Source organism: Triticum aestivum, chromosome 1D (genome assembly GCF_018294505.1).
Source record: "Triticum aestivum cultivar Chinese Spring chromosome 1D, IWGSC CS RefSeq v2.1, whole genome shotgun sequence".
Taxonomy (NCBI): domain Eukaryota; kingdom Viridiplantae; phylum Streptophyta; class Magnoliopsida; order Poales; family Poaceae; genus Triticum; species Triticum aestivum.
This window is the reverse complement of record NC_057796.1, coordinates 118,546,707-118,557,811: the sequence shown is the minus strand read 5'-3', so window position 1 is coordinate 118,557,811 and position 11,105 is coordinate 118,546,707.

The window sequence follows — 11,105 nt, the reverse complement described above, 5'->3', positions numbered from 1 at the left end:
GATTGCCGACAACTTTTACAAAACATGATCATCTCATAAAACAACGTATATCCAATCATGTCTTGAGCATATCACATCACAACATGCCCTGCAAAAACAAGTTAGACGTCCTCTACTTTGTTGTTGCAAGTTTTACATGGCTGCTACGGGCTTCTAGCAAGAACCGTTCTTACTGATGTCTACTGCGCACACTAGAAAAAAAGACACATCCGTGACATTTTGGGCCGAACGAATTTTTTCTGTCATACTTATGACACTTCTATGACGATAATTGTGACAAAACCCGGTATCATCATAGATGTGGTGGGCTCCTACTTCTATGACAAAAAATCATGACAGAAAATGGGCTTTTCGTCCTGGGCGGGCCGGAGACACAGTTGCATGACATTCTTTGGGCCGTCCATGACGGAAAAAACCGTGGTAGAAGCGAGGGCGAGGAAAATATCAGGGTGTTCTCGGTTACGGTGGGTGGTCGGGGCCGAGCGATGCACGGAGGTTTGCACGTTTCTCTCGTACACGCACGCGCGTGGGTGCGAGGCATTGGGCTCTAACTGAACCCGATCGAGCGAGGCGTTCGCCTACTGAACCCGAGCGATTGCACTACAGGCTACGCGTTACTGAACCCGAGCGATCGATCGATGGCTGTTAACTGAACCCGATCGAGCGATTCCTTCGCTACTGCTGCTAACTGAAGCCGATCGATGCTGCCTCTGGATGAATAGTGAGCGTTGCTGGGGGTTTGGATGAACAGTTCCCGGTGGGGGTGGATGAACAGGACCCCGTGGTGTTGCCTCTGGATGAACAGGACCCCGGTCGATCGAGCCGGTTGGGGCTGGATGAACAGAACCCCGTGGAGGGCTGGATGAATAGGACGAGGGCTGGTTGAACAGTAGACGGTGGAGGGCTGGATGAACAGTAACCGTGGAGGGGTGGTTGAACAGGAGCCCGTGGAGAGGGCTGGTTGAACAGTAGCCGGTGGAGTAGCGCGCGGTGGAGGCTGGATGAACAGGAGCCCGTGGATGAACAGTCGCAGGTGGAGGCTGGAGGAGGTCGACGGTGGAGATGAACAATATCCCGTGGAGTCCCGTTTTGCAGTATGCCACACCCCTCCCGATGAACATGACCCCCGTTTCGACCATAGCGCTCCAACACAAGTCTGTTTCCTCCGTTTTCGGTACGCCACACCCCTCCCGATGAACAAGACCCCGTTTTTGACCGTAGCGCTCCAACACAAGTCCGTTTCCTCCATTTTGCGGTACACCACACCCCTCCCGATCAATAGGACCCTGTTTCGACCGTAGGAGGTCCAACACAAGTCCGTTTCCTCCATTTTGCGTTACGTCAGACCCCTCCCGATGAACAAGATCACGTTTCGACCGTGGCCGGTCGAACACAAGGCCGTTTCCTCCGTTCTGTGGTACGCCAGGCCTCGTTTCAATCAGCTGTTCCGTCCAAGCCCTCCCGATGAACACGACGACGCATTCCGTTCCGACCCAGCCGGTTGGATCCCCATGAACACGACGACGACGCTGTTTCTCCGTTCCGACCCAGCCATGTACACGAGCCCTGGCCGTACGTATGCGCGAGTAGGCGTTCGAGACCCCGCCCGTATGTACGTACGTGGCTGTATTTTCTTTCTTGCAGCCTGGCCGCTATACGTACGTGTACATGCTACGTGCGCGCCTCTACTACGACACGTGCGTGTCTACATCGACCAGTATGTATGTACACGTTCGCGACCAGAATGACAACGCTACGTACGCTTCGACCAGGTGGGTCCCGACTGTCAGGCACTTCCTTGCGTGCGAAGATGTAGCTGGTGGATCCCAGTAGTCAGGGGGTGAATCATTTTTTTGTTTGCCCGGACGCACTTCCTTGCGTGTGAAGATGTAGCTGGTGGGTCCCAACAGTTAGGGGGAAACATTTTTTTCGCGAAATACGGTGGCCCGTCCGGTGGGTCCCTGCTGTCAGGTGGAGGAATAATTATTTTGCGCGTAATAAGGAGGCACTTCCTTGCGGCCGCCGTGGACCCAGCTATCAGCCTCTCACGTACAATACTCTTCCAATGGAAGTCGTTCCTTGACCATGTTGACCACGCCGCGCCGAGAGCACCAGGGGGGTAGACGACAGCGAGGCCTAGGAAGGGGATGACGCGGAGCCGGGGAATACGCAGCAGTGGAAGCCCGCGCAGAGAGGAGTACGAGGGTTCACTGGTTCGGCTGCGGTGTGAGGCTGCCGTCGCCGCAGAATAATAGGGGGTGTGGGTGAGTGGAGGGATGGCCTGGCCAGCGGTGGGAGTAGTAGGGGGTGGTGAGGCCTCCGCGGCAGCACAGCCGGCCACGGGAGGCAGGAGCAGGCGGCATGACCGGCGCTGCTTTGGGCGGCTGGAATCGTACGTGTTGGATGGACATGTTGACCACGCCGTGCCGAGAGCACCAGAGGTTGAAGAAGCACTACGGCCGTTGGATGGACATCGTACGGTCACTGCAGCTAGAATCGTTTATATTGACTAAGTTGACAAAGCCCTTGGTACGCGTCAACTTAGTAGGCCCACAGGTCAGCCTCTGAAACGGTGCGCCCCAGATGTCAGGGGGAGGAATCATTTTTTGGGCGGCCGAAGCTAGAATATCCGAGATTGAATAAGAAGCACGACATCCGTTGGATAGACATCCAACGGCCACTGCTGCTAGAACCGTGTGTTGACTATAATAAGTTGACAAAGCCTTGCATACGCGTCAACTTCTTTTTTTAGGGGACGCGTCAACTTAGTAGGCCCACAAGTGTGTGGCAGAGAAGTTATAGCCCATTTGCGATTTGTAAGAATGTACAGCCCATTTTTGAATTCTAATGGAATTTACTACAGCCCATTTACAGTTTGTTAAAAGTACAACCCATTTTCTAGCTAGGACAACGATTAATAATTTCAACCAACCGTTCAAGACAGAATTCAATAAAATTTCTCACATTTTGATGGGATCAGAAATATTTTTATCCCGAAATTTCTAGTGAGATTAAATATAAATTTGTATTACGTAAAAATCCAACGAAACATTGCGCGCAACAATTAAAAATTAAGATTTTCAAAATCCATAAATAATATTTTATAAACTAATTTCGTGTTTGGTGCATTTTTTTATAGTTACTGCCCAGTTTTTATAATTACATCCCATTTATTATTTTTTAAAGCCCATTTTCCTGTTAAGCCTAATGCATCCCTCCTAGGAAAGATTTGTAGCCCAGCGGGGCGGAGAATAACAAGTTGACCTTGCCTGGGTATTCCTCAAAAAAACGTATAGCTGGGCTAGCCATTTTCATCTTGAAAAAAATTAATATCTGGGCTGGATATCTGTCCTGGGCTAGACGGGCCACAACCCGCCTAGTTAATACCCTGCTCTCCTCTGAACAACAACGAAAATATCGCCAAGAAAAACTCTGCGGTGCTCACGCCTCAAAAACACAAATACTGCTCGAGCTGCTTGGTCCCAGCTGTCGGCCGCACCTTGTGCAATTCTCTCGTTTATTGACTACATAGGTTGACAATGGTGTGGGAACGTGATGTCAGGAAACCAGGAGGAAGCAAAAAAAATATAGTTGTACATAATAAGGAGGCACTTGCGTACGTACGGCTATGGCCCTAGTGGGTCCCTACTGTCATCCAGTCAAAATAAAGTCATCTCCTGAATCCTCATGTTCATTGACCATGTTAACAATGGTCGGCGCCACGGCGAGCGCAACAACTCGTAGGATGACGGAGAGGGCCTCGCGGGCCCTACGGATGGTCTGATACAGCGCCCGCTGCTCATTCAGGAAGCCAGGATCATCGGACACCTATGAGCACCTTCGAGAGACTGAGACGGCATGAAACAGTAAGGCCGCGCTTGGGAGCTCTGGTTTATTTCACACCTGTATTAAGATACATGTGTAATTTACTCATCATCGGAAACAACGAGTAAAATACAGGCGTAATGAAACCGAGGGCCCGAGGTCTGTAAGTAAAACCGGCGGGTTACGCGTGTAATTTGAGAGACCAGTGTATATTTTACTAGTCGAAATCGACCAACCAAGCGCTTCGCCCGAGACCATCTGCTTTTATTTACAAGCGTCAGTTTTACAAGCGGTTTTGGTTGGAAAACGACGATCCAATCACGGCCTAAGATGATGAGTTGGTCAGAAGATCATATGGTTTCACGTCTAACCTGCCCGACTTGTCGTATAGGCTATGAATGAAACATAAGACGATGAACTTCTTAAGCACGAAAACAACAGAAGAGGATGATCTTCTTAACAAGCAAATCACTGGCATTATATCGACATGCAAAACAATACGAAGCATTATTCTCAGGAGGCACGGTGAACAGCTCGTGATGCCGCATGCCACAACATTCCAAGCTCAACTTTGCAATCAAACACAAGGCCTGGAATTACATAGACAATATTCAAAACAAACTCTTAACACAGGAATATCTCAGTAGAGTAACTATTTACTTCTAAACTAAACACAGGAATAGGAAAAAATGATTGACGCTGCTCAGAACAAAGGGCGTCCCACTCAAAAATATCAAATGCATGTCTTTTGGCTAACATCAATGAGCAAATTTTGACAAGGTTTTCCAATTCCAATATATTAAACTAATGTCTTCTTGCTAACATCAATGATTAAACTTTGACAAGCTTTTCCCATTCAAAATATGTAAAGTCTATGATCGTGGAGTCCTGTCCTGGCTTCTTGTACTTGTTTGGGCACTTTTTGCCCAGTGCACTCCACGTGTTGTAGAGTTGCCTATGCTCTCTGCAGACTAGTCATGTCACCAGCGTCTAATAATACTCTGTAAAGCTTCTCGATCATTCCTTCCGTGATGTAGCGCAAATATGTTGGAAATATGCCCTAGAGGCAATAATAAAGTGGTTATTATTATATTTCCTTGTTCATGATAATTGTCTATTGTTCATGCTATAATTGTGTTATCCGGAAATCGTAATACATGTGTGAATACATAGACCACAACATGTCCCTAGTGAGCCTCTAGTTGACTAGCTCGTTGATCAACAGATAGTCATGGTTTCCTGACTATGGACATTGGATGTCATTGATAACGGGATCACATCATTAGGAGAATGATGTGATGGACAGACCCAATCCTAAGCATAGCACAAGATCGTGTAGTTCGTTTGCTAGAGCTTTTCCAAATGTCAAGTATCATTTCCTTAGACCATGAGATTGTGCAACTCCCGGATACCATAGGAGTGCTTTGGGTGTGCCAAACGTCACAACGTAACTGGGTGCCTATAAAGGTGCACTACGGGTATCTCCAAAAGTGTCTGTTGGGTTGGCAAGAATCGAGACTGGGATTTGTCACTCCGTATGACGGAGAGGTATCTCTGGGCCCACTCGGTAATGCATCATCATAATGAGCTCAATGTGACCAAGTGTTTGGTCACGGGATCATGCATTACGGTACGAGTAAAGTGACTTGCCGGTAACGAGATTGAACAAGGTATTGGGATACCGACGATCGAATCTCGGGCAAGTAACGTACCGATTGACAAAGGGAATTGTATACGGGATTGATTGAATCCTCGACATCATTGTTCATCCGATGAGATCATCATGGAACATGTGGGAGCCAACATGGGTATCTAGATCCTGCTGTTGGTTATTGGCCAGAGAGCTGTCTCGGTCATGTCTGCATGATTCCCGAACTCGTAGGGTCTACACACTTAAGGTTCGGTGACGCTAGAGTTGTTATGGGAATTAGTGTGCAGTTACCGAATGTTGTTCGGAGTCCCGGATGAGATCCCGGATGTCCGAGGAGTTCCAGAATGGTCCGGAGTTAAAGATTTATATATGGGAAGTCCTATTTTGGCCACCGGAAAATGTTCGGGATTTTTTGGTATTGTACCGGGAAGGTTCTAGAAGGTTTCGGAGTGGGGCCCACCTGCATGGGGAGACCCACATGAACGTGGGTAGTGGGGGCAAGGCCCCACACCCCTGGTCAAGGCGCACCAAGATCCCCCCTTAGAAGGAATAAGATCATATCCCAAAGGGATAAGATCAAGATCCCTAATCCCTAAAAAAGGGGGATAACAATCGGTGGGGAAGGGAAATGATGGGATTTCTTTCCCCCACCTTTGCCAACGCCCCAATGGACTTGGAGGGCAGGAAACCAGCCCCCTCCACCCCTATATATAGTGGGGAGGCGCATGGGAGCCGCACCCCTTCCCCTGGCGCAGCCCTCTCCCTCCCCAACACCTCCGTAGTAGTAGTAGTGCTTGGCGAAGCCCTGCCGGAGAACTGCAAGCTCCACCACCACGCCGTCGTGCTGCCAGAGCTCTCCCTCAACTTCTCCTCTCCCCTTGCTGGATCAAGAAGGAGGAGATGTCCCCGGGCTGTACGTGTGTTGAACGCGGAGGCGCCGTTGTTCGGCGCTTAGATCGGAATCAACCGCGATCTGAATCGCTGCGAGTACGACTCCTTCATCCGCGTTCTTGTAATGCTTCCGCATCGCAATCTTCAAGGGTATGAAGATGCACTCCCCTATCTCTTGTTGCTAGTCTCTCCATAGATTGATCTTGGTGATGCGTAGAATTTTTTTAATTTCTGCAACGATCCCCAACAAAACAGTGACTGCTTCTTTCTGCAAAGTGGAATGACCAACTGGACCCAGTAATGCAGCAGTTTGCCTTAGACACATTGGCTCCTTTTGTGAAGTTCAACTAAAATCAAGGTCGGAATAAAACCGAGCTTTAATTTTGATATCCCCGTAAGCAACAATAGGTATAAGGGAAACAACTACTGAGAAATAACGGTTGATGACTTGTACTCCCAGAAGAAAAACATCTACTGATCTACCTTATCTTAATGGGAAACAAAGCAGGAGAGTAGCAATTCTCAATCAGTGTGATTCATTCATATTAACTGAGACAATGCCTTGTTTCAACATGCATAAAGAACGACAAAGCAGAAAAGTATCATTCCTAAAACAATGCGACTGATTCATTTTAACAGAGACATTATCTTACAATACCTTGGTTAAACATGTAGAAAGAACTACAAAGCAGGATAGTACCATTTGTAAAACGTTGTAACTGATATATAATAAAAGAGACATTACCGGAACAATACATTTCTTAAACATGTACTCCGGCCGATCCCTAACGGAAATGGTACTCCCGCCGATCCCTAACAGAAATGGTAGTCCCGCCGATCCCTAACAGAGTTTGTTGTAACAAAGCAACAAGCATCATGTCTGGGTTGGTACCATTTTTGTTCACTACTTAATGGGAAAAGAGAGCAATACAATAGCTTCAATTCAACATTTATTTAAAGGGCTTTTTATTTCTGTGACCCTGGTTCCTTAGATCTACTCATTCATCCCCACTCTGTTAACTTTTGCTCACTTTTCCCCACTCCCTTGCCCGAAACCCTCATAACTGGTTATAACGGACGTTGCCGTCGGGTCAATGCCTTTAACCGTTAGCTGATGAGTGGGGCCGTGTATACGTGGGCACATGCAAGACCACGGTCGTGGGGTAGCACGTGCCCATGGACATGCCCGAAACGTCCCATCATATAAAGAGGGCAACCACCTCCATCGCCCCTACCATTTTCCCCCAAATCCCGTCGCTGCCGCATCGTCTTCCTCTCCACGCCATTGTCGTCTCGCTCTCCTCCACTTCCTCCACCGCACCGTCTCACCCTCCCCCACCGCATCCTCTTCCTCACCTTCATCGCCTCCATCTGTGTTTATTTGATGAGGTTTATAATGCTTTATGATTATAATTCACCTGTGTTTATTAACCCGGACTGGCTTTGGACGTTAAGTCACCAGTATATATTGGGATTGCGCCATTGGAATCATGCGCTTATACATCATTGGATTATATTATTCAAATATTTAATAGCCAACATGGCTGGATTTTTATTATGGTTATCAATAACCAGTATTATGATTGAGGTTTTCAAAGTCGCTTTAGCGCAATGGATATTATTTTATCGATGGATGTGATTTATTCTACAATAGAAGGAATAGTCCCGAGTCGCTGCAGGCTTATGACCCGACACTTGGGGGCTACATTATTCAAATTGAGATTACATCAAATATGCAAGTCCCATGTCACTGCCAGCATGCACCATGGCACTTGGGGGCTAATGCAAAGTCATTTTTTGATCACCTTATTGAAGACCCGACTCATTACATTGTAATGAGCTGGCCCTTGGTGGCTACCAATTGCTCCTGTTAAAATTCAAGGTACACAAACCTTATTCCATTATATTGAAGGATCCACTGCTCAGTTGGTAAAGCACAAAGCTCTTAACCTTTTGGACGTGGGTTCAAGCCCCAGGATGGGGGTTACGTCATATGCTGTTATTTTCAATGAAGTATATATAAAGTCCCAGCTCAATATTATCTTACTCAGCCAACCCTTGGGGGCTACACGTTGTTGTTCAAATCTACATGATCATATCCATAAAAGTCCTTGCTCCTTATTGCATAATGGCCCGGCCCTTGGGGGCTACACTGGTTGAAGGTTTTATGAGCATAAGGCAATTACAAGTCCCAGGTTGCTGCAAGCATGACAACTCAGCACTTGGGGGCTACATATGTGGAATGCTCAGTTTATTACTAACGGTTGAGATGAACAACCCGGATTTCTTCAAGCTTGTGACATTCATATTGAAGCAAGTCTTAAGCTGTTACTACGTTCCCTCCTTAAGACTTGGGGGCTACAAGTGATATGCATATAAGAGGTATATTTTTAAGCTTGATTTTTACAACGATTATGACCCGGTGCCATCAATATTCATAAACCGGAAATTTTTACATCTTCAAGCCGGCTGATGATCATATGAGTATTTCAAGGACCAATATTTTTGTTAAGCATTGGGAGTTGAGTCAAATGAATTATTCTTCATAATATTTTTCTGTGACAAACCAATGTCAGCAAATTGATTATGAAGCTGGCCTATTGACCCGGATTTTCTAGAAGAAGGAAATGACAAGGACTTAAGGATGATCAGGATCAGTTTAACATGGATAAATCCAAATTAAACTGGGGGATAATGTCGGGGATATACCCCACGGTATGACCCGGCTGGGACTTGGTAAACCGACAGAGAGTTAAGACAGACAGTTAAGACAGATGGTTAAGACAGATGGTAATCCGGCACGTGGTTGTAGCGACCAGACCTCAAATGGTCTGTGCCGCTGTGCACCAGTGTCATCCCTGGATCAGTAATGCTGACACGCATAGTACAAATGGAGGATTTATAATAGAGTAGCAATCACACACTTATTACATCGAATATCTCCAAAGAGAATAAGTATGATAAATATGGCTTAAGGCCATCTAAAAACGATAACAGCGGAAGACTTGGAAGATAAGTGAGTCCATCAACTCCAGCGGCATCACTGAGTATAAGACCACGACCTAAGGCACCTTACTCGTCGTCTGAAAAGTCTGCAACATGAAACGTTGCAGCCCGAAAACGGGTCAGCACATAGAATATGCTGGCAATGTAACACATAGAGAATAATGAACAATATTAATGCTATACTACATGCACATATGGCTGGTGGAAAGCTCTATGGTTAAAGTTTTTGCGGAAAGCCAATTTTTCCCTACTGCAAAGGAATAAATTTTATTTAACTATCATGGTGGTTGTTGAACATTGAGATGGTTGACAGCATCTCAATCCCAATTAAAAGTCATCATTAACCCAACAAAATTAATTAAAAGTAACATGGTGATGAGATTCAAATGATAATCCAGGTACTAGATACTCAAATTGTCCATAACCGGGGACACGGCTAACCATGATTAGTTTGTACACTCTGCAGAGGTTTGTGCACTTTTCCCCACAAGACTCGATCGCCTCCGCTTGATTCTCGCACTACATGATGTTTGAGAAACGGATGACCGAGACACAGCCTTTCAGGAACAATCACTCTTTACTCCGGGTGGACAGTTACACCTACTTTCCCCTACATCTGCTAGCCCACCTCTTCAAGAGATCATGTAACCTACTCAACTATGCTAGAGCCCATAATAGCTTGTGGCTGCACACGGAAGTTTCTAGCATGAATAATCTTATGATCCCTTTGAGCCTGGGTGGCGGTCCTTATACAAACAGACAACACTGGATTCTCCAGGTGCCTCAATCCACCCAGATGTGAGTTTTAGTTGCCACCTTAAGTAAACCATTATTAACAATCTCACATCTGTCATGAATATCTCTCAAACCCAATCCACGTCTACGAGCATAGCATGGCAATATAATAGCAAACGTAGAAGTAACTCCCAAGGGTTTGATAAAAGAACAGGTAATAGGTACTACCTCAACTACTTCCCAATACCCACAATTTAATTAGATCCTAATCATGCAATGTTTGAGGAATAGATCTAATGCAATAAAACTGGGTATGGAAGGTATATGATCAAAGTGTTACTTGCCTTGCTGATGATCCGCGAAACCTAGCGATTCGAAGTAACAAGCGGCACACTCCGGGTACTCTATCGCAAACAAACAAGCAAACAATAAGTACTCATCCAATGCACAGGTAAAACTCGAATGAAAGATCCAACCAGAAAGTTCAACTTCAGAACTCCGGTTTGCAAAAAGAATCAACTCGAACGAAGCAACGAAAGTCAAACGGCGAAAGAAACAAACTTCGTTTACTAATCTGGATCTAGGTCAAATTTTACAGTAGCAAAAACTTGTTTGAGTAGGTTAAACAAAAAGAGAATTTCGAGACGAAACTCTAGGCGCTTGAATCGCCTGATTCCGATAAACGAGCGAAAAGTTTAATAGAAACGAAGATTCGATCACAAATCGAGATCTGAGATAATCGCGGAAAAATCCGACGAAAAAGAAAAACGGACGAACGGTTAAAGAACGGACGTTCGTTAACAGAGAAAATCCGACGAACGCGTTCGTTAAAACGAACGGGTCGGTGAACGTTCACAAAATAACAAAACCGAAGAAATAAACCGATCTAGGTTTTTTTTAAACGAACGGTTTTTTTTAAAACAAAACCGACAACGACGGCGAGGTATACCTCGTCGGGGCAGGGCTCCGGCGGGGCGAGGGCGGCGGGGTGCGGCGG